Source organism: Protopterus annectens, chromosome 2.part0 (assembly GCF_019279795.1).
Source record: "Protopterus annectens isolate FY-2018-M chromosome 2.part0, PAN1.0, whole genome shotgun sequence".
NCBI classification, from domain to species: domain Eukaryota; kingdom Metazoa; phylum Chordata; order Ceratodontiformes; family Protopteridae; genus Protopterus; species Protopterus annectens.
In genome coordinates, this window is record NC_056728.1 from 3,066,818 (window position 1) to 3,087,883 (window position 21,066).

The following is a 21,066-nucleotide window of genomic DNA, read 5'->3' on the forward strand; positions in this document are numbered from 1 at the left end:
GGTAAACTTTAGCAAAGTAATCCAACAGGGTGGGAAAACAAAGGTAAACCTTAGTAACATATTCCAGAAAACTATCACATCGACAAACCAAAAAACAGATACATAAACATATCTTTTTACTTTACCCATCAAAGCAGAATCAACTGAATCTTGGTACTCCAAATCATACTGTCAAAGCAGGATCACACAATTACTGAAACTGGCAGTACTAACTTTATGCAAAAACAAAAAAAAATTAATGCTTTAGCAGGGGAGAAAGACACTCTGCACCCTACCCTTCCCTTCCCACAATAACTACAGAGGCTGCACTATTTTCAGGAAGTGGTAGTGCATATTCCCACACTAAAACATTGTAAAAACAGTCAGAATATAACAGGAGGTGGTGAGTGGAGTGTACACAACCCCATGCATATACAGATGTGTGTTATGGAATGGAAGATTCCCATGGCAAGGGATTATTTCCCACCACACTGAGATACTGCAACAACACAGTTACAATACAACATGGGGGGGTGCAAGGTGCAGCTCCATGTGTATACGTTTGAGGGACATAGATGGAGAACTTTCATCTGAAAATCAGACTTTTTTTATGTTGTTCAACTCAGTGAGTCGTTGGCAGCTTTTTTTTCAGTAAACAGATTATTCCAGCTCTGCTCTGACCGGATAAAGTATAATTTAAATATACACAGATAAGACTTATCAGCATGGCCGACCTTAGGCACAGGCAAACTAGGCGACCACCTAGGGTGCCGTAAAGGCCAGCCTCTTAAAGGGCGTAGTTTTTATTTATGTGTGTATTCATTTTAATTAGGAAAGTGTGCGCTCTTCTCTGCTTTACAGCCCTCCCACTCAAAGTACCTACAGCCTGGACGATACTCAAACTGGATAGGGCTAAATTAAGTTACTTTTGGATTTTCAAAATAAAACTTTGGGAAAAAATAGCTGTCTGTAAGTTTCGAGGCTTTTTTTTGTGCTCTGAATCCCTGGTAACCACCAGCGCGCGATAGTTGCTTTTCAAATGCTTCACTATTGTGAGGCAGGTTAGCGCTGCTATGATGAGGTAAATAAACATTTAACAGACCAAAAAAAAGAAGACACGGCACTGAATACCACTGGGGTTGCTACTTCAAAACTATTTGTTTACTGTAAAGAAGGGAGAGACTTGGTCTCGTTCTGTGACAGATTACCACAGTGCTAATCGCAAGTTCTGTTATCTTTTTCTCCTAAACAGGTGCATACATGCATTCATACATATGTACATAAAATGTCACATCTTATGGAAGTGCAGATGGATTGGCTATATTTAGTCTGTGGTCTGTGCTCTGTTAGTCATTAGCGTCTAAAATTTCATCTCCAAATTGGTTGTAGATAGGTACATAGGTGGCCCTGCTGAATGCTCAAGCTTCTAAAATGAAGTGCTTATGGCCTCTGTTATGCATATATTTATAGCTCTGTCAATGCTGATAGATCTGGTTGAAGCAAACACGTTCTTTAAAATGTGCCACACCTCCCTCGCTGCTCAAACTGTAATAGTTTAAGGAGCTGCAAAATTACATATTAGTGTGCATCCCTTCCTAAATAGGATTTCCTTAAAGTGATGTAGTGCTGATGTGCCAGGGTCACTGCTCCCCACCTATGGGGAGTTTTTTTATGCCCCATCAGCAAAACAGGAGAGGCCTGTGTACTGCAGCTGGCTTTCTCATACATTACATGTTACTTATGTATAAGGCTATTCTGGGAAGCAAGCAAACAAGGAATACAGAGCCTTAGGAATGCGTTTTGCTGAATGTATATTTATATTTATAATTTTGTGTGCGCGCGCATGTGTGTGTTTATACAATTATGTAGCTGTGTCGCACATCTGTGAACCCAGTGATATTATGAAGATGCAGATAGTGCCCCTAAACATACACAGTCCACATTTATTTATGCACGGTTGTGTGTGTGTGTCACACAGACATGGGCAGTGTAGTAGACATTTTGGGATGAATGGGACAAAACAGGCTTTGCAGACTACAATATACACTGCTCATACCAACAGACTACAAACAGCTGTTTCCACTCCAAGGCATAGCAAGTTTCATAACAGAAAATGGGGTAATTATAATACATGTGGACTGAAAATCACAACAGTTTAAGAAACATTCTACATATGTAGATCGCTCATTTAAATCTAACCTTGAAAAGTTATTGTTGGAGGTATCATTTCTATCTCTTTTTGTGATGACTTGTATTTTGGTCTTTCAACCAGATAAATGTTATTTATATATATATATATATATATATATATATATATATATATATATATATATATAAATAGATGTAAATGGCATCCTGGTATGTGACATTTCATAAACAGACAACAAGCAAATGGGCCTGCTGAGATCTGTCTTCCGCTCCCTCCCAATGAAGTGGTGCTGTCATGTTTGGATGTATTTAGGTGCTATAGCTATAGTACTGGATACAAAAACATATGCAACCAAGGAAATAAGTAACTCCTATACAAACAAATGAAATCAGGTAAAACAAAGGAACAGAAAAGATCACCCAGGACAGGTGACAGCATTTAGTAAAATCAACTAAAATAAAACAGAAAAGTCATCCCATGTTGTCAAATGCAACCTCAAACAAATGCGTTTTAAACGTCCCACAGATGCTGGTTAAGGTATGCCGGACTCTGAAGCCACCAGGGAAGTAGATTCCACAGGTTGGTACTAGGCTATCAGCCCTAGGGCCTATACAAGCCTAGCCATAACAATTCCCTGGCTATTTCTTCCCACAATATTTACTCAGTGTATTCAGATGAGTACATTTTTCGGACCATCTACTGGAAACCAAAATACTCAAAAAAGCACAGATTTTGAGTTATGTAAACGAATATTCACAGTACAGAGGTATACAAACGTGTCTCTGTGAAAGGAACACACTTCTACAAATAGCCCTTTTTATGGGTATAAATGGTAACAGTTAAAAATAACATATCCCCTTTCTATATGTCTTGGGGTAGCATTTTAAGGGTTGAGTATATTTTCAAAATGATACAAGGGTGGTGGTGGTGGTGGTGGTGGTGGTGGTGGGGGACTGGGTCTGAGTACTGTATGTAAATTTCTGTCTACACCTCCCCCTAATGGATCACCTGGCACTGGTTTTCATAATGTGAAACAAACAGACAAAAGAGTAACACAAACAGCTTACTTAACAGCCTCATCTAGGAAGCTCACAATATGGTTATGCTTCTCAATTTACAATTATAAAAGTTATTGTTTAATTTGTGTGATTCACTATTTACAGTGGATATCAACTTAAAAAAATTCTTAACAGTGATTGTGCTGCCATAATATTTCAATGTGGAACAATAAGGAACCTGGACTCATAACGGGGTACACTTGAGCAGTATGGGTAAGCCTGATATGATGACTGCAAATGAGTAATTAGATAAAATAATTAAATAAGAAGAAGAAGAATGAGAACTCTGCAACACTATTCAAGTGTTTCAACTGCATCAAGAGCCATCCAAGTTAAGGTAAGAATGTTTTATTGTATTACTACAGTTGTATTTGCTTTACACAACCAGTAATCACTATTTTTGAGCATTTTTATGGCATTTATTTAATTTTATGGCAAAAAATAGTCATTTGTCTGTCTGCTGGCTTTTCTAGTTCTGCTTGCCTCCAAATCACCCTGCAGAAGGGCGAATTAGCCTGGAACTTTAATTGCTTGGTAGTTTGTTGTTGTTCATAGTTGCTAGGCAACGCATACAAAGGATGACATACTTAGGAGTGTAGAACCCTTATCCGCACTTATAATGCACCAAATAATCAGCAATCAAATGGGCACTGCAATATCAATACTCCATCTACGTGATGTGGGAGCAGAATACATAGCCTTCTACATCAAAGACAATTATGCTACTAACACTGCTTTCAAATTCTACAACACAGTGTATCATTTGATAAACAAAACAGTTTTAGTCATTTCCTATTGCAATATTACCAGTTTACCAATGTTTTAATGTAATACAGGCAATTAATTCTTCAAGGGCAACAGGCACTGAATTTGTAGATGAAACATTGAGATGTAAAGTTGTTTGCCAGTGGCAATCTCTTCATTAGTTACAGATTTCTTTAATGTGGAATTGTTCAGATGATTTCTCTTCTGCAGAGATAGTTTGTATTAAGTAATATTGGTGGATTGTAATGACAGAAGTCTGAGTGGCCTTTTATGGTTGAAATTTTCTGAAATGGGTAGTTTTGTCATTACTGGTTTATATATTTTGTTTCTTTGCTTATTAAAAGAATGCTTAAAACTACAAATTTAAAACGCATTGTAACAAGCAGTGCTGTATTACATAGGGAATGTAATTTAATGCAATCAGGAAGTTGAATTAAAGAACAAATACATGTATGCATGGCCGTAAAAATTTGTGCAAGGAGTCTGTTTTGAAAACAGCCCAAATGTAAACTTAATCCTCCACTGACTAGATGCATTTTCTATAAATATGGGTTTTCATGCAGTTTCAGTGGCAGAGAATTTTACCGTTCATGCTAAGCCTGTTTTCATTGTGAGATTGTGTTGTTTATCAAATGGCTATCTGTGTTTGTGCTATTCTATCTTAAGCTTCTGTACACAGGGAGGAGAGAGGTCGCTATTCTATTTTCACTGAGCTGTAAGGCTTGCTCGCCTACCCCAGAGTAAATTGAACTGTTTAGATTAACCTAAGCAACCCTTTGAACCAAGGCACATGGGCTTCTATTTTCTGAAGACATGACTTTTATAGTAAAGTATGTGTGAAGGAGAAACAGATTAAAGCAGGTTTATTAAAGGAAATTTCCACCTTCACTTGCAGTTTAAACTACATTACATGGTATCCTTTTTTCTATGCATTTAAATAATTAAAGGAAATGACTGGACTGGCTTTCTTGGGGAGTGAATGACTGGAGTGGCTTTTTTGGGGCGTGACCTACCTGTGGGCATGGCTCATAGGGGTGTTTCATGAGTATGGTGTGGGTGGGGCTTCAGTGGGTGCAGGAGCACTATTTCTCCTAGGGCGCCATATCAGCTAAGGCCGGCCCTGCTGATCAGAATGCAGAAAAGATGGGAAAAAAAACATGAATAAATTATGCAAACATAAGAGATATTTTTATGTAGCTGTGTATAGATTATCCAAGAAAGACTTCTACAATTTAAGAAATTACGCTACGTGGTTTCTTATACATATGTTCAAAATCTTTTTCACATATTTTGATACTAGTATTACTTGATACAATGATTTATATTACGAGCTAAAACATCAGGCAAGACACTGTATGCCTCATGTCTTTTTAGAAAATGGGCGACCTGTAAATCGCACCTTGACTGGAGAACTAAGGTTCTCCAGCAGGGTGTTAATCCACAGGTAATGTCTGCTGAAAAAATAGTCTGACAAGTCACGACAGCATATCAAGCTGCTGTGGAGCTCAGACTGAAAAAATACTAACGACCACCTTATATTACGGTCGCTAAGCTACACTTTTGCTGTTTAGCAAGTTAAAATAATTAAAAAAAAAAAAGAAAATTAAAATAAAAGAATGTGTGTGTGTGTTTATGTCCGTGTCTGAGTGTATGCGTGTATGAGTGTGTGAGAGATCGATCAAGCTATTACCTTACACTAACTAAGCAGCACTTCTGCTGTTTAGTGAGTGTAAAAAAATAAATGAGACAAACAGTGTGTATGTGTAGAAGTGTGTTTATGTTTCTGTCTGTGTGTCTGAGTAGATGTGTGCATGAAAGCAGAAGAGACGTGTTTGTGTGACTGAGTCAGTGAGTGAGTGAAGAGTGTGTGAAGACAGAGAGTGATCGAGTGATACCTGGCAGCAGCAGCAAAGAGGTTTGTGTAACTCTCGACCTCTTAGCTCAAAATATCTGGATAAGCCTAAAATAAACAGGGGAAAAAAAAGACATTTTAAATATTGCTATTATAAAATTGCAACCTTACATGAATATTACGATTTGAGTTAGCATGCATTTTCTGAAGCAGCGGTGTGCGTGTGTGTGTGTGTGTGTGTGTGCGTAAGATCGATCGACCACCAGCAGCAGCAGTAAACAGGTTTGCATACCCTTCAACCTCTTATCTCAAGAAACGTAGATAAAGCCTTGGCTGACCTGGTGTGACTCAGTTTGAACTCTACAGTTCCCTACAAAACGGAGTGTACAGGACTGCAATCAGTTTCTCTCAGCATTTAAGCAGATTGAACTCTACAGTTCCCTACAAAACGGAGTGTACAGGACTGCAATCAGTTTTTCTCAGCATTTAAGCAGATTGAACTCTACGGTTCCCTACAAAACGGAGTCTACAGGACTGCAATTAGTTTCTCTCAGTATTTAAGCAGAGTAGACTGCACACAAAAAGCAATTGTTAAGCTTTCACTTACAGTGCTGTGTAATTAAGCAGGTCACCATTTCAGTCATCCATAGGGTTCTTTTTTCTACTTGAGTGTTTGCCTCCTTCCCCTGTAACTTAAGTAAACAGACTCTTACATTAAGAACTATAATACTTACCTTATAGCTTTATGACACCTTAGGAAAAGTACAGTTTTGTACCTACCATAAATGTAGATGTCCGATAGATATGCAACTGCAGTCATAACATATGGGTTGTCCTGCCTCAGGCAGCCCTCGGTCGGCCGGATTCCAAAGTCTGGGTCCGACGTCGGCTGATGTCGCATTTCTCTCCGATGTCAGAGCGGCTGGAGTATATAAGCATCAGCCGACGCCATTTTCTTCAGTGTTTCTTGCCCCAGATGCCAGGTGCCCTCCAAGGAAGGCTGTAATCAAATTGGAAGACAAAAACAGGATTCCAGACAAATAAGTAAGCAATAAACAGATACACCATAACAGATATCCCCAGCTAAGAGAAAACAGGGATAGGAGTGGACCCAAGGCATAGAAGGGTATGGAGGGAGGGAAAATCCGACTGCAGTTGCATATCTATCGGACATCTACATTTATGGTAGGTACAAAACTGTACTATGTCCTTCAAGAATGCAACTGCAGTCATAACATATGGGTTGAATACCATAGCTTAGCTGGGGGAGGAGGAATGCTCTAGGAAAGAGATGGTGTGGCAATCAAACCCTGCAGGACTGCCGAAGCAAAGCCTGCTCTGGATCTGGAGTATAAAGGGAGATTGTAATGTTTGGAGAATGTATGCACGGAGCTCCATGTAGCAGCTTCTAGAATGTCTTTTGTAGGCACCCCTCTTAAGAATGCTGTAGAGGTGGCTGTAGCACTGGTGGAGTGTGGTCTGACATTGGCTGGAACATTCTTCCCATGGAAGGAATAACAAAATCTGATGCAATGTCCAATCCATTTTGAAATAGTCTGTTTGGAAATTGCTTTTCCTTGTACTCCAGGGGCGTAAGCTACAAAAAGCTGATCAGACTTCCTGCTGGTCTTGGTTCTGTCCAGGTAGTAGCGAAATTGTCTGTGAATGTCCAAGGTATGCAACAGTCTTTCCCCTTTGCTCTCAGGATTGGGGAAGAAAGTAGGCAGGTGAATAGCTTGATTTAAAGAAACCCTAGATACCACCTTTGGCATAAAAGTAGGGTTGGTTCTTAAGGAGACCCTGTCTCTGTGAAAGATTATGAACGGTGGTATTGCCATTAGGGCCTGTAGTTCCGAAACCCTTCTTGCTGAGGTAATTGCCAACAGGAAAGCTGTCTTCCATGAGAGAAATTGTAAGTCCACTGAAGCTGCTGGCTCAAAGGGAGGTAGAGTCAGTTTTTCTAGGACAAAGTTGAGGTCCCAAGCAGGCACTGGAGCCTTTCTTGGTGGCTTAATGTTCTTGATTCCCCTGAGGAATTGCCTTAACAAAGGATGTGAAAACACAGGCGGATCAGTGTTATATCTAGCTGAAATAGCTGAAGCATGTATCTTTATGGAAGAATATGAGAGTCCATTCTGTAGCATATCTGCCAAATATTCCAGGATGAGTGGGATGTTCAATAATGATGCATCATGTCCCTTGCTGGTATTCCAAATGCTGAATCTCTTCCATTTTGCTAAGTAAACCTTTCTGGTGGATGGTCTTCGAGCTTCTGTTAATATCCGCTGAACTTCCTTGGAGAGAGATAGATTGAGGTTATTCATGGGATCTCCCAGGCTGTTAGCTGCAGCGTCTGAAGGTTTGGATGTACTGTTTTGAAGTTGTGTTGAGTCAAAAGTAGGGGCCATTGGGGAAGGGCCCACTTTTTGTTGTGACATATGCTCCGTAGTAGTGGATACCAGTGTTGTCTTGGCCAGTCTGGAGCGATTAGGATCCCCTTGGGCCTCTCTGCTTTGATCTTTAGTAATACTGTGGTCATCAGTGGCAGAGGTGGGAATGCATAGATTTTTAGGAAGTTCCAGTTGAATGAAAGAGCATCTATTTTCCAAGCTTGTGGATGATATGTCCTTGAGCAGAATTTTTGTAGATGATGGTTGAGGTGGGAGGCAATTAGATCTACTTCTGGTCTGCCCCATGTCGAGGTGACTTGTGTGAAGATTTTCGGATGTAACCTCCACTCGTGTGGATCTATGAAATTCCTGCTTAGGCTGTCCGCCAGCACATTGTCTTTGCCTGGAACAAACTGGGATTGCAACTGTATGTTTAGGCTCAGTGATTTTTCCCAAAGATTCATTGTCAGTCTGCAAAGGGGGTAAGAATGGGTGCCCCCTTGCTTGTTTATGTACCACATCACAGTGGTGTTGTCTGTCCGTATCAGTAGATGGCCTTGCTGAAGTTGTTGTCGAAAGGCCTCGATGGCATGTATTACTGCCAGCATTTCCTTTTGGTTTATATGCAGATGTGTTTCCTTTGGAGACCATTGTCCTTGTATACATCTGCCCTCCATGTGCGCCCCCCATCCAAGGTCTGAGGCGTCTGTGGTCATGATCTGTGTTATCTGAGGTTTTTTGAATGACATACCTGTGTTTGCCTGGCTTACCGAGGCCCACCATAAGAATTCCTTTTGTAGGCATGGAATGAGCGGTATGGTTGTCTCTAAGTTGTTGCTGTGCTGAGACCATAGTCTTTTTAGGTACCATTGAAGCTTTCTCATGTGTAGTCTTGCTAATGGGACCAGGAGAATGCAGGATGCCATGTAACCCAGGGCCTGTAGGAATCTCCTTGCAGTCATCTGGGTGAGTTTTGCCAAACCTTTGAAATAATGAGTTAACTTCTCTTGCTTGTCTTCCGTCAGGTAAGCCATTTGAGAGGCTGTGTCTAGATTGGCTCCTAAGAAGGTTATTTGCTGGGATGGCTGAAGTCTTGACTTTTGGAAGTTGACTGTGTATCCCAGAGCCTGTAGCAATTGTATGACATAGGTCAAGTTTTTTGTCAAAATCAATTTGTCGTCCGCTTGTATGAGGCAGTCGTCCAAGTACGGGTAAATTTGGATCCCCTGGAGCCTGCAATGAGCAATTACTGAAGCCAGGCATTTTGTGAATACTCTGGGCGCAGTAGATAAGCCAAATGGCAATGCTGAGAATTGATAATGCTCTGGCCCTGCAAGAAATCTGAGGTATCTTCTGCAGCTGTGTCTGATAGGGACATGCAGGTATGCCTCCTTGAGGTCCAGAGTAATCAGCCAAGACCCCTTGCCCAGCATGGGAAGGAGTTGCTGTAGAGTCAACATTTTGAACTTTGGTACTATGAGAAAAGTATTTAATGCGGACAAATCCAGTATTGGTCTCCATTGAGTTTCTTTTCTTGGAACAAGGAACAGTCTGGAGTAAAACCCCTGGCCTTGTTCTTGTTGTGGAACTCTTTCTATTGCTTTGATCTGAGCAAGCAGAGAAATTTGCTTGATAGCCTCTGTCCTCTGGTTTTGTGGTAGGTTTGGCATGCCTTGTTTTCTTGGTAAGGTATGAAAGTGGAACCTGTAACCTTGGTCTATAATGTCCAAAATCCATCTGTCCTTTGTCAATCTGTGCCAATTGTCTGAAAACAGAGATAATTTTCCGCCCAAGGGTGCTTCTATTTGCTCCTTGGTCAGCGGAAGTAGAGGAAAGTCATTGAGATTGTCATTGTCGTCCCCTGTAAGAAAGTACAATTTTGTACCTACCATAAATGTAGATGTCCGATAGGTATGCATCTGCAGTCCTAACATATGGGTTGTCCTGCCTCAGGCAGCCCTTCGGTCGGCCGGATTCCAAAGTCTGGGTCTGGCCTCGGCTGATGTCGCACTTCACCCGACGTCATAGCTGCTGGGGTATAAAGGCATCAGCCGATGCCATTTTCCTCGGTGTTTCTTGCCCCAGATGCCAGGTGCCCTCTAGGAAAGCTAAATTTGGATAAATGCAAATAATTCCAAACAGTAGAAAGCAAAATATATATATATATACATACAAACAAATACACCATAATAGATTCCCCCAGCTAGCTAAAAGAGGGGTAAGTACCCTAGGAATACCACAGAGGGGAAGGAGGGTGGGTAATCCTGACTGCAGATGCATACCTATTGGACATCTACATTTATGGTAGGTACAAAACTGTACTATGTCCTTCAAGGATGCATATGCAGTCCTAACATATGGGTAGAATACCATAGCCAAACTGGGGGAGGAGGCACTAAGATAAAGATGGTGTAGTTAAGATCCCTTGCAAAACAGCAGTTGCAAAACCTGCTCGGGATCTGGAGTATAAAGGAAGATTATAATGCTTAGCAAATGTATGCACGGAGCTCCAAGTAGCAGCTAAAATGTCTTTGGTAGCCACTCCTCGTAGGAAAGCTGTAGTGGTGGCTGTAGCTCTTGTGGAGTGAGGCCTGATGTTTTCAGGAGTTGTCTTTCCATGAAAAGAGTAGCAAAATCTAATGCAATTTCCTATCCATTTTGAGATTCTCTGTTTTGAAATTGCTTTTCCTTGCACTCCTGTTGCATATGCTACCAGAAGCTGGTCAGTTTTTCTGTTGGTCTTAGTTCTGTCCAGATAGTAGCATAATTGTCTGTGCACATCCAAGGTATGTAGCAGTCTTTCCCCCCTGTTCTGTGGGTTGGGGAAGAATGTAGGTAAATGAATCGCTTGGTTCAATGATACCCTGGAGACCACTTTTGGCATAAAAGTAGGATTAGTTCTCAGAGACACTCTATCCTGATGGAAGATAAAGAAAGGCTGTACTGCCATTAATGCCTGTAACTCAGATACCCTTCTTGCTGAAGTGATTGCTAGCAGAAAAGCAGTTTTCCAAGATAAGAACTGTAAGTCTGCTGTTGCTGCTGGTTCAAAAGGGGGAAGTGTTCATTTTTCCAGCACAAAGTTGAGATCCCATGTAGGTAAAGGTGGTTTCCTTGGAGGCTTTACATTTTTGATTCCTCTCAAGAACTGCCTGAGTAGAGGATGAGAGAAGACAGGAGGCTCTATGTTGTACTCTGCTGAAATTGCTGATGCATGAATCTTAATGGAGGAGTAGGACAGGCCATTGTGGAACAGTTCTACTAAGTATTCCAGGATGTGTGCTATGTTTGCCAATGAGACATTTTCTCCCTTTGCTGCACTCCAAATGAGGAATCTTTTCCATTTGGCTGAATAAGTTTTCCTTGTGGAGGGTCTGCGAGCCTCCAGGATAATGTCCTTAACCCTCTGAGATAAGTCTGGTTTATTTTGTTTTATGCAATATTCCAAGCAGCTAGCTGCAGTGTTTTCAAGTTTGGATGCAGGGTCTTGTAGTTGTTCTGTGTTAGAAGTAAGGGACATAGAGGTAGAGGCCATGAGTGAGTCCGAGACATGCTTCTCAGTAGCGGGTACCAATGTTGCCTTGGCCAGTCTGGAGCTATCAGGATTACCTTTGGCTGTTCCTCTCTGATCTTCAGTAGGACTTTGTACATCAAAGGAAGATGTGGAAATGCATATGCTGTCAGGTTTTTCCAGCTGAAGGAAAGGGAGTCCACCCTCCAGGCAAGTGGGTGGTACGCTCTTGAGCAGAATTTCTTCAATTGGTGGTTGTGTGGGGAGGCGAACAGGTCTATCTCTGGCATTCCCCATTTCTTTGTTATGGTTTTGAAGATATCTGGATGCAGCATCCATTCGTGAGCATCCGTGGTAGTTCTGCTTAAGGTGTCTGCTAGTGAATTTTCTTTTCCTGGTACAAATCTGGCCTGTAGTTGAATGTTGAGATTCAGGGCCAAATTCCACAGTTCCATTGCCATCCGGCATAGAGGATATGAGTGTGTACCTCCCTGTTTGTTGATGTACCACATGACTGTGGTATTGTCCGTCCTTATCAGCAGGTGACCTTGTTGGAGGAATGGTCTGAATGCCTGGATTGCATGTTTCACTGCCAGCATCTCCTTTAGATTTATGTGTAGATTCAGCTGGTCTTGGGTCCATAGACCTTGTATACACTTGTCCTCCATGTGTGCCCCCCAGCCTAGGTCTGAGGCGTCCGTGGTGATGGTCTGGCTTGGATGTGGTTTGTGGAAAGGCAATCCTCTGTTTACCTGACAGGCCTGAGCCCACCACAGGAATTCTTTTTTCAGGCATGGAATTATTGGAATCTGGGCTTCTAGACTGTGCCTGTGTTGAGACCATACATTCCTTAGGTACCATTGTAACTTTCTCATATGCAGCCTGGCATGCGGGATCAATATTATGCAGGATGCCATGTAACCCAGGGCTTGCAGGACTTTCCTTGCAGTAAGCTGAGTTTGCGTTGTTAATGTCATGAAATAGACTGGTAGTTGCTTTTGTTTTTCTTCTGTGAGAAAAGCCATCTGAGTAGTTGTATCCAGTTCTGCACCCAAAAATGCTATCCTTTGGGATGGCACTAGCCTTGACTTTTGAATGTTGACTGTGTATCCCAAGGCTTGCAACAGTTGTATGACATTTGCCAAATCTTTTGTTAATTTTGTCTTGTTGTCCGCTTGTATTAGGCAGTCGTCCAGGTATGGGTAAATTTGAATTCCCTGAAGCCTGCAATGAGCAATTACTGATGCCAGGCATTTCGTGAATACTCTGGGCGCAGTAGATAAGCCAAAGGGCAAAGCTGAGAATTGATAATGCTCTGATCCTGCAAGAAATCTGAGGTGTCTTCTGCAATCTGGTCATATAGGGACGTGCAGGTATGCCTCCTTGAGATCTAGAGTCACCAGCCAAGACTCCTTGCCCAGCATGGGAAGAAGTTGCTGGAGGGTCAGCATTTTGAATTTTGGAACAATGAGGTATGTGTTCAGTGTGGACAAGTCGAGAATAGGTCTCCATTGATTTTCTTTTCTTGGCACAAGGAATAGTCTGGAGTAAAATCCTTGGCCTTGTTCCATAGGTGGTACCTTTTCTATAGCTCTCATCCTTAGTAAGTTGTTGATTTGTTTTTGAGCCTCTGTTTTTTGGCTTGGTGGAAGGTTTGGCATTCCTCTCTTTTTTGGTAGAGTGTGGAAGTGAAACCTGTAGCCCTTGTCTATTGTTTGTAAAGTCCATCTGTCTCCTGTAATGCAATGCCAGTTGTCGGAGAATAAGGCTAGCTTTCCGCCCAAGGGTGCTTCCTGTTGTTCCCTGGTAGGCGGAACCAGAGCCAAGTCATTGTGTCTGTCCTGTGGAAGTGGTTGTAGTTGCAACTGTGGCAGCACTTCTCTGGTTGGCAGGTTGCCACTGACGTCCCCTGTAGGCACCCCCAGATTGACCTCTGCCTCTTGGGCGTCTATTTCTGCCTCTCTGTGCTCTGGAGGTGTCTGGAAAGGACCAATTCTTCGAAGGCCAATTTCTGCTAAACCTCGGAGGTTGGACCTGTAAGAAATCCTTGACTGTTTGGACAGATTTTGCTTTTTCTTCCACTTTCTTCAGTACCTCCTGTGCAGGGGAGCCAAACAAACTTTGTTTCTCCATAGGAGCATCTAGGAGTTTTGACTTAACATGGTCTGGTAAGGATTGCTCTTTTAACCAGGCATGCCTTCGAATCACTGCTCCAGTCATAGCTGATCTAAAGGAAGCCTCCAGTGCATCATAGCCACATTTTAAGAAATGATTACTGACCTGCTGAGAGTTATGTACCAAATCCTGAAGGGACTTGCGGTCTATAGGTTCAGGAGAGGACAGTTTTTTATTTAGCTGGTCTAACAAAAATTCCTGGTACTGAATCATGTGAAACTGACAGTTTAATGCCCTGGCCGAAAGAGTAGCAGATGTATAAAACCTTTTTACCCCATCTCTCTAATGCTCTAGATTCCCTTTCAGAGGGAAGAGGGTTTTTGGCAGAGGCAGCTGCCACACCTTTAGGGCCCTGTGAAATGGTTTCTGGGTCTGCAACATGAGCCTTATACAAGTGGTAGTGTGTGTCCGGGACCCTGTAATATCTGTCAGGTTTGGCAGGGGCCGGAGGAAGAGAATCAGGGGCAGTACTGGCATCATTATATGCATCATCAACAACTGATAGTACTGGAGGAATGGCTAAAGGCCTATGCTGTGGTAAGTGTAAAAAAGTCCTTAGCCTTTTCCTTGAATCTGAAAAATCCTGGCCCTGCCATTGGAAGTGTTCCCTCATAGAGTGTAGGGTTTCCCCAAAAGAAAATTCTTCAGGAGGAGAAGCAGAAGGAATGGAGTCTTCTGCATCAGAATCCTCATAAGGAGAATATGGGCCTTCCTGATGGTCTGAAATATCTGAGTCATCCGAGGATTAGTCTGTAGAGACAGGTTCAGGGGGTTCAGTCCTAGGCCTCTTATCTGGAGGAGGTTGAGAGGCCCTGTCTAGGCGAGGTTGGGATCCCCTGATCAAAGAAATAAGGTCCTCAGCCAGGCTGAGTATCTGGGAACTAGAGGTAGGCCCGTGGGAGGGGTTTTTTGTAGGTAAGGCCTTAGAAGATTTAGCTGCTTTAGCCCTGGAAAAGGCCTTGATAGACATAGAAGCAGGGGGTCTAGCAGCCCCACGTGCAGGGGTAGAAATGTCTAAAGGAATAGTGTCTGACAAATCCTGGGTGCCTGCTTCTGTAGCAGTAATTTCAGTAGCAGATTCAGCCATGCTCTGTGAGGCCTCGGTTATCGGAGGCATGCTTTCGACAGAAGGAAGAACCGAGGACTCTGTTTCAGCCGAAACCGAGACACTCGCGGTTGGCCTAACCGTGGTTTCAGCCGAAACCGCGGACCGCGAGTGTCAGTCCTTTTCCTTGCGCTTTTTAGCTAATTGTGTAGCCGGAGTCACTAATGGCATTTTATATGCAAAAGCGGGACCAAAAAACTCCTCTGCAAACTCCGACCGACGTCTAAGCGTCCGTCGGTTGAAGGAAGCACAGGCTAGACAAGCTGATACGACGTGGTCTGGGCCTAAGCAAGGAAGGCAGTAAGAGTGGAAATCCTTATGAGGTATTTGTTTCCCACAAGTTAAACAATTATTTACTTTGTCTGACATCGGCTGAGGCAAGAAAGAGTCCCCAACGGGGTACTTAGCTTTTTTAGAAATCTCTGGATCTGACCGACCGGCACTTGCGAACAGCTTCTGCTTCGGGCACCGCACGGCAAGAAAGACTGAGGAAAATGGCGTCGGCTGATGCCTTTATACCCCAGCAGCTATGACGTCGGGTGAAGTGCGACATCAGCCGAGGCCAGACCCAGACTTTGGAATCCGGCCGACCGAAGGGCTGCCTGAGGCAGGACAACCCATATGTTAGGACTGCAGATGCATCCTTGAAGGACATCCTCTGTATTGTCCTCTTCCTTGGCCACGCCTGTTTTTAACCCTTTGAAATCTTTCAGGATTAGGAAAGGACCAGTTTTTAGAAGGCCAATTCCTGCTGAATCTGGGTGGCTGAACCTGTAGGAAATCTTTGACCGTCTGAACTGATTTTGCTTTTTCCTCGATGGACTTTAACACATCTTTAGCATTAGCACCAAAAAGCTTGTTCTTTTCCAAGGGTGCATCAAGGAGTTTTGCCTTAACATGATCTGGTAGAGGTTGTTCTTTTAACCATGCATGTCTGCGAATGACCGCCCCTGTCATAGCTGCCCTATATGAAGCTTCCAATGCATCATATCCACACTGCAGAAAGTGATTGCTGACTTGCTGAGAATTATGTACAGCTTCCTGCAAAGACTTCCTGTCTAAAGGTTCAGGAGAGGCCAATGTTTTTTGTAAATCATCTAACAGGTAATCCTGATATTGAAACATATGAAAGAGGCAATTCAGAGCTCTCATAGATAAAGTAGTGGAGGTATAAACCTTTTTCCCCCATCTCTCTAATGACCTAGCTTCCCTGTTGGAAGGCAAAGGATTTTTGGAGGTGGATGCTGAAACCCCTTTAGGTCCCTGAGAAATAGTTTCTAAATCAACAGCATGGGCCCTAAAGAAATGAGAATGTGTTTCTGGGACCCTATAATATCTGTCTGGCTTGGCTGGAGCAGGAGGAAGAGTATCCGGGGTAACACTGGAGTCAGAGTATAGGTCATCCAAAACATCTAGCACAGGAGGTATAGCCAGGGGCCTGTGTTGGGGCTTTTTAAGGAAGGTTCGAAGGCGCTTTCTGGAATCAGAATATTCCTGGCCTTGCCACTTAAAATGTTCCCTCATGGTATGCAGAACTTCCCCAAAAGAAATATCCTCAGGAGGGGAGGCCGAGGGGATGGAATCCTCTGCATCCGAGTCCTCATAGGTCTGGAAGAGCTCTTCCTGGCCATCGGAGTGAACAGATTCCTCAGAATCTTCATCTGAAGGGATAGGGTCAGAGGGTTCAACCCGGGGCCTCATCAGAAGGAAGCTGGGATCCTCTCTCAGGATGGGCCTGTGAACCTCTAATCATGGAAATTAAGTCTGCGGCCATAGTCATGATTTGTGCTTCAGGAGTAGGCTGAGGTAAGGCTTTAGCAGTAAGGTGCTTGGTCTTGCTGGCTGCCTTAGCACGTGTGTAGGCCTTAATAGACATGGCCATAGGAGGCCTAGCAGCTCCACGTGCAGGAGTGACCTTATCTACAGCAATGGTCTCGGGCATTTCCTCGGTTTCAGTATCCGGAGGAAAATCTATAACTGGCGTCGGTGTGGCCTCCGGTATCGGAGGTATCGGTAATGCGGTGTCTTCGGTTCAGAGCGGTGAAATAACCGTCTCAGGGGGAACCGAAGCACTCGCGGTAGGTTTTGGCGTGGAGTCGGTGGAAGACGCAGGCCGAGGATGTCGGTCCCGGTCTTTTCGTTTCTTAGGAGTCTCTGCGATGTTGGAAGTTCCGACGGCATTGTATAAGCAAATTTATCGCCGAAAAAGTCTTCAGCGAACTCCGCCCAGTGCCTGAGAGTGCGCTTATTGAAGCGAGCACAGGCGACACAGGCCGAGACGTCATGGTCTGGGCCAAGGCAAGGGAGACAGTAAGAGTGGAAATCCTTATGAGGTATTTGTTTACCACAACACAGACAATTGTTAACTTTTTCAGTAATTTCTGACATCGGCTGAGGCAAGAAAAGGTCCCCAACGGGGTACTTAGCTTTTTTGATGACTTCGGATTCGAAGAATACAGGAGCTGACCGACCGGCACTTGTGAACAGCTTCTGCTTCGGGCACCGCGCGGCAAGAAAGACTGAAGAAAATGGCGTTGGCTGATGCTTATATACTCCAGCCGCTCTGACGTCGGAGAGAAATGCGACATCAGCCGACGTCGGTCCCAGACTTTGGAATCCGGCCGACCGAGGGCTGCCTGAGGCAGGACAACCCATATGTTATGACTGCAGTTGCATTCTTGAAGGACATCCTTGTAAACTGGTAAACTGCAACAATATAAACTTTGACCCTGCCAAATTCCAACAAGAACTAAACTCATGTAATTGGTCTATTCTAAAACACCTCCCCTTAGAGGAAGCAGTAGCATACTTTAACAACAAATTCCTCGAGATCCTTGATTTGCATGCACCTGTTTGTTCAAAGAGAACAAAGGCAAAAACTGCGCCATGGCTTTCTAAAGAGTCTAAACTCAAAATTACCCTTAGAAACAAAGCATGGGCTTTATGGCATTCTTCTAAAGACCCCTAAGATCACATTAAAAACAGGCAAGGAACGAAACTAAAAAATCCATTTTACAAGACAAAAAACAATACTACTGCAATTTGCAGACAGTAAATCAAAATAACCCTCAGAAGTTTTGGGCAGGTTTAAATAATCTACTACATCCTGGACAAACTTCAACCTCAATCCCTGCTGCTACTATTGATAAACCCCCTGAAGATGTTTCTGACAATTTTAACCGATTCTTTACTGAGACAATTCAAGCCCTAGCTAGCCAACTACCTCCTATCTCCCCTGGTCCTGAAAGTAGCACCCCTAGAAACCTACTCACATTCAACTTCCAACCAGTCGCCATTTCACTTATCCGTACCTTGATCAAAAAATTAAAACCCACTACACTTTCTGCTGATCAACTCCCTGCCGAGTACCTACAAAAATCAGCTGATGCTACTGCTTACCCCATCTCAATACTAATCAACTGAACCATAGTAGAAGCTAAAATTCCCACCATCTGGAAAATATCCTATCTAATCCCACTTCACAAAGGAGGCAGCTCTACTGAATTCTCCAATTATGGGCCAATAGCTATACTCTCTCCACTTGCAAAGATTATGGAAAAATGTATTCCTAGACAACTCATGCACCACCTAATCCAGAATCAGCTTATGGCAGACACTCAGCATGGCTTCCGTCCTCATCACAGCACTACTTCAAGCCCTCCTAACCTTTACCAACACCATAAACCATAATCGCAACAATAATTATATATCCTCAGCCCTCTTCTTAGATCTTTCCAAGGCATTCGATATGGTTGATCACCAACTTTTAATCCACAGCCTGCAAACATTCTGTCTAGATACTAGAACCCTTCAATGGTTTCAATCCTACCTCAATGGTCGACAGCCTGACAGAACAAACTCTCTAACCTTCTATCTAACACCCTTGGAGTGCCACAAGGCACTATACTAGGGCCCTTGCGGTTTTCCATCTTCATTAACGACCTTTATACTGTCATCCCAAAAGTCAGCTGTATCCAATATGCGGATGACTCTTCTCTGATTTGCTCGGCCACATCTCCAATAGAGTTATGGTCAGCTACCCAGACCCAGACCACCTTTAATACAATAGAAAACTGGCTTTCTGAACGTCATCTGATCCTAAATCCCAAAAAAACTAAAATGCTGTTATTTTCACCAATACGCAGGTCTACCGCTTTCACCTTTACCATAAATTCACATGATGGCACAATAATCTCCCCTAGCCCCTCTACAAAACTATTAGGTGTCATCATAGATAATAATCTAAAATTCGACCTACATGTTAACCAAACTATCAAAACCATCAATAAAAAACTAGGGTCACTTTACAGAATAAAAGCCTTCCTAACCCCTCCAGCTAAAACTGCCATAGCTCGCTGTCACCTTCTTTCAACCCTTCTGTATGCATCCCCACTACTCTCGAATTTAAACAAGACTGTCCTTAAACTCTCAATTTGCTACAACCACACTGCCAGGTTTGCCACTGGGCTGCCATTTAGGACACATCATTGCATCAATCTAAATCAGCTTGGGTGGCTTGAACTACCCAGCCTAATCCAGTATAACCAACTGATTATGGCTTATAAAATCCTCTATAATCCGAACAATACTCCTGCACTTAAAAATATTATCACCCCCTATAACAATCCTAGACCGCTTTGATCCTCTAACAAACTACTAATTCAGACTAGCAAAATTAATAACACAGCCAGTGACTCTCTCTTTGCAAACTCTGTAAGTAGATCCTGGAACTCTCTTCCAGCTGATATTATCTTACTTTCCACCTTAGGTCAATTTAAAACTAGACTCAAACAACATTTGTCACTTAACTGGCTATGTCACTGTATCAAGCCTGGCTAACACTCTCTAGAATGTGTAAAAATTTGTTAACCAGTTTACTGTGCAATTTAATTTAATCCAGATTTACGCTTGGGATTAACTCTAACCTGTGGAACTTTTTTAACTTGAAGCATAAACCAAAGGTGCAAAAGCAAAGGAAAGGAGTCCAGTTTTAACTTTCGGAAGTTGAAAAAGAGGATTTATGAACACATTTATGAAATATCAATAGGTAAAGAAACTAATGCATTATTTAAACATACCAAGGAATGTAAAAGTGCTACCTTTGGTTTCCTGGTGTTTGAAAATGTTAAATACAACATTAGAGGTGGTCCATGGGAAGATACCCTGGAATATAGGGAATTGTGGTGGCAAGTGACATTACAGGCAGACTATACACCAGGTCTGAATGATTTTATATCCATTAAGCCACTTTTAAAACTAAGAGCAGCTAAACTTTGAAGACATTTTTAAAAAATTGGCCACTAGATGGCAATAGATACTGCCCTAAAACCTTATGTATAATGGAAATTCCTTTCAACTGATGTTTTATGTTTAATATATATATATATAACATTTTTTCTACTATTTAATATTTATTATCAATGGTTTTTAATATTCAAGATTTTAAGTAATACTGTTTTGCACTTTTATTTGGTTATTTAGTTTACAAAGGCAAGAAAAATACCTATTGTACTACCTAGATGTTTCTCTTCCATTTACAATATTTATAGGCGTGTGTTTTTTAATTTTTTAATGGCTAAATGAATCATTTTTTATTGGTTGATTGAATTACAACCTATTTACTTCTATATAAATAAGGGATTTGAATGTATGGCATTTTATCTGAGAAAGTCTATGTAAGAAGACGAAAACGCTGTGGTTAATTCTCAACGTGTTTATGTTCTAATCTGCACGTGGATTTTGGTCTAAATAAAGTTGATTCTAAATACAATCGATTTTAGATGGTAACTGGACTCCTTTCCTTTGCTTTTGCACCTTTGGTTTATGCTTTTGGTTGGTTTGGGTGCAAATACCACTTTCAACTTGGTAACTTTTTTAACTTGCTTACTTGTGTAATCTCTGTAAATAGTCTGTAATATGTAATGCTGGTATTATGTAATGCTGTATCTGCTTACCCTTGGAGCTTTTCTCCCCGGGCCTCTGCTGAAAATGGACATGCATCCAGTCGGACTATCCCAGTCAAATGTAAAATAAAAAATAAAATAAATAAAAGCCTAAATAAAGGGGTGATAAGCTAAAAAAA

General features: G+C 42.3%; 1 protein-coding gene across 2 annotated transcripts in view; it reads right to left on the reverse strand.

The window, feature by feature from the left end:
- The window catches only part of PCNX3 (pecanex 3), a 2,517,385-nt gene that overhangs the window by 175,230 nt on the left and 2,321,089 nt on the right, over window positions 1-21,066 (reverse strand). The gene's annotated exons all lie outside the window — the stretch shown is intronic.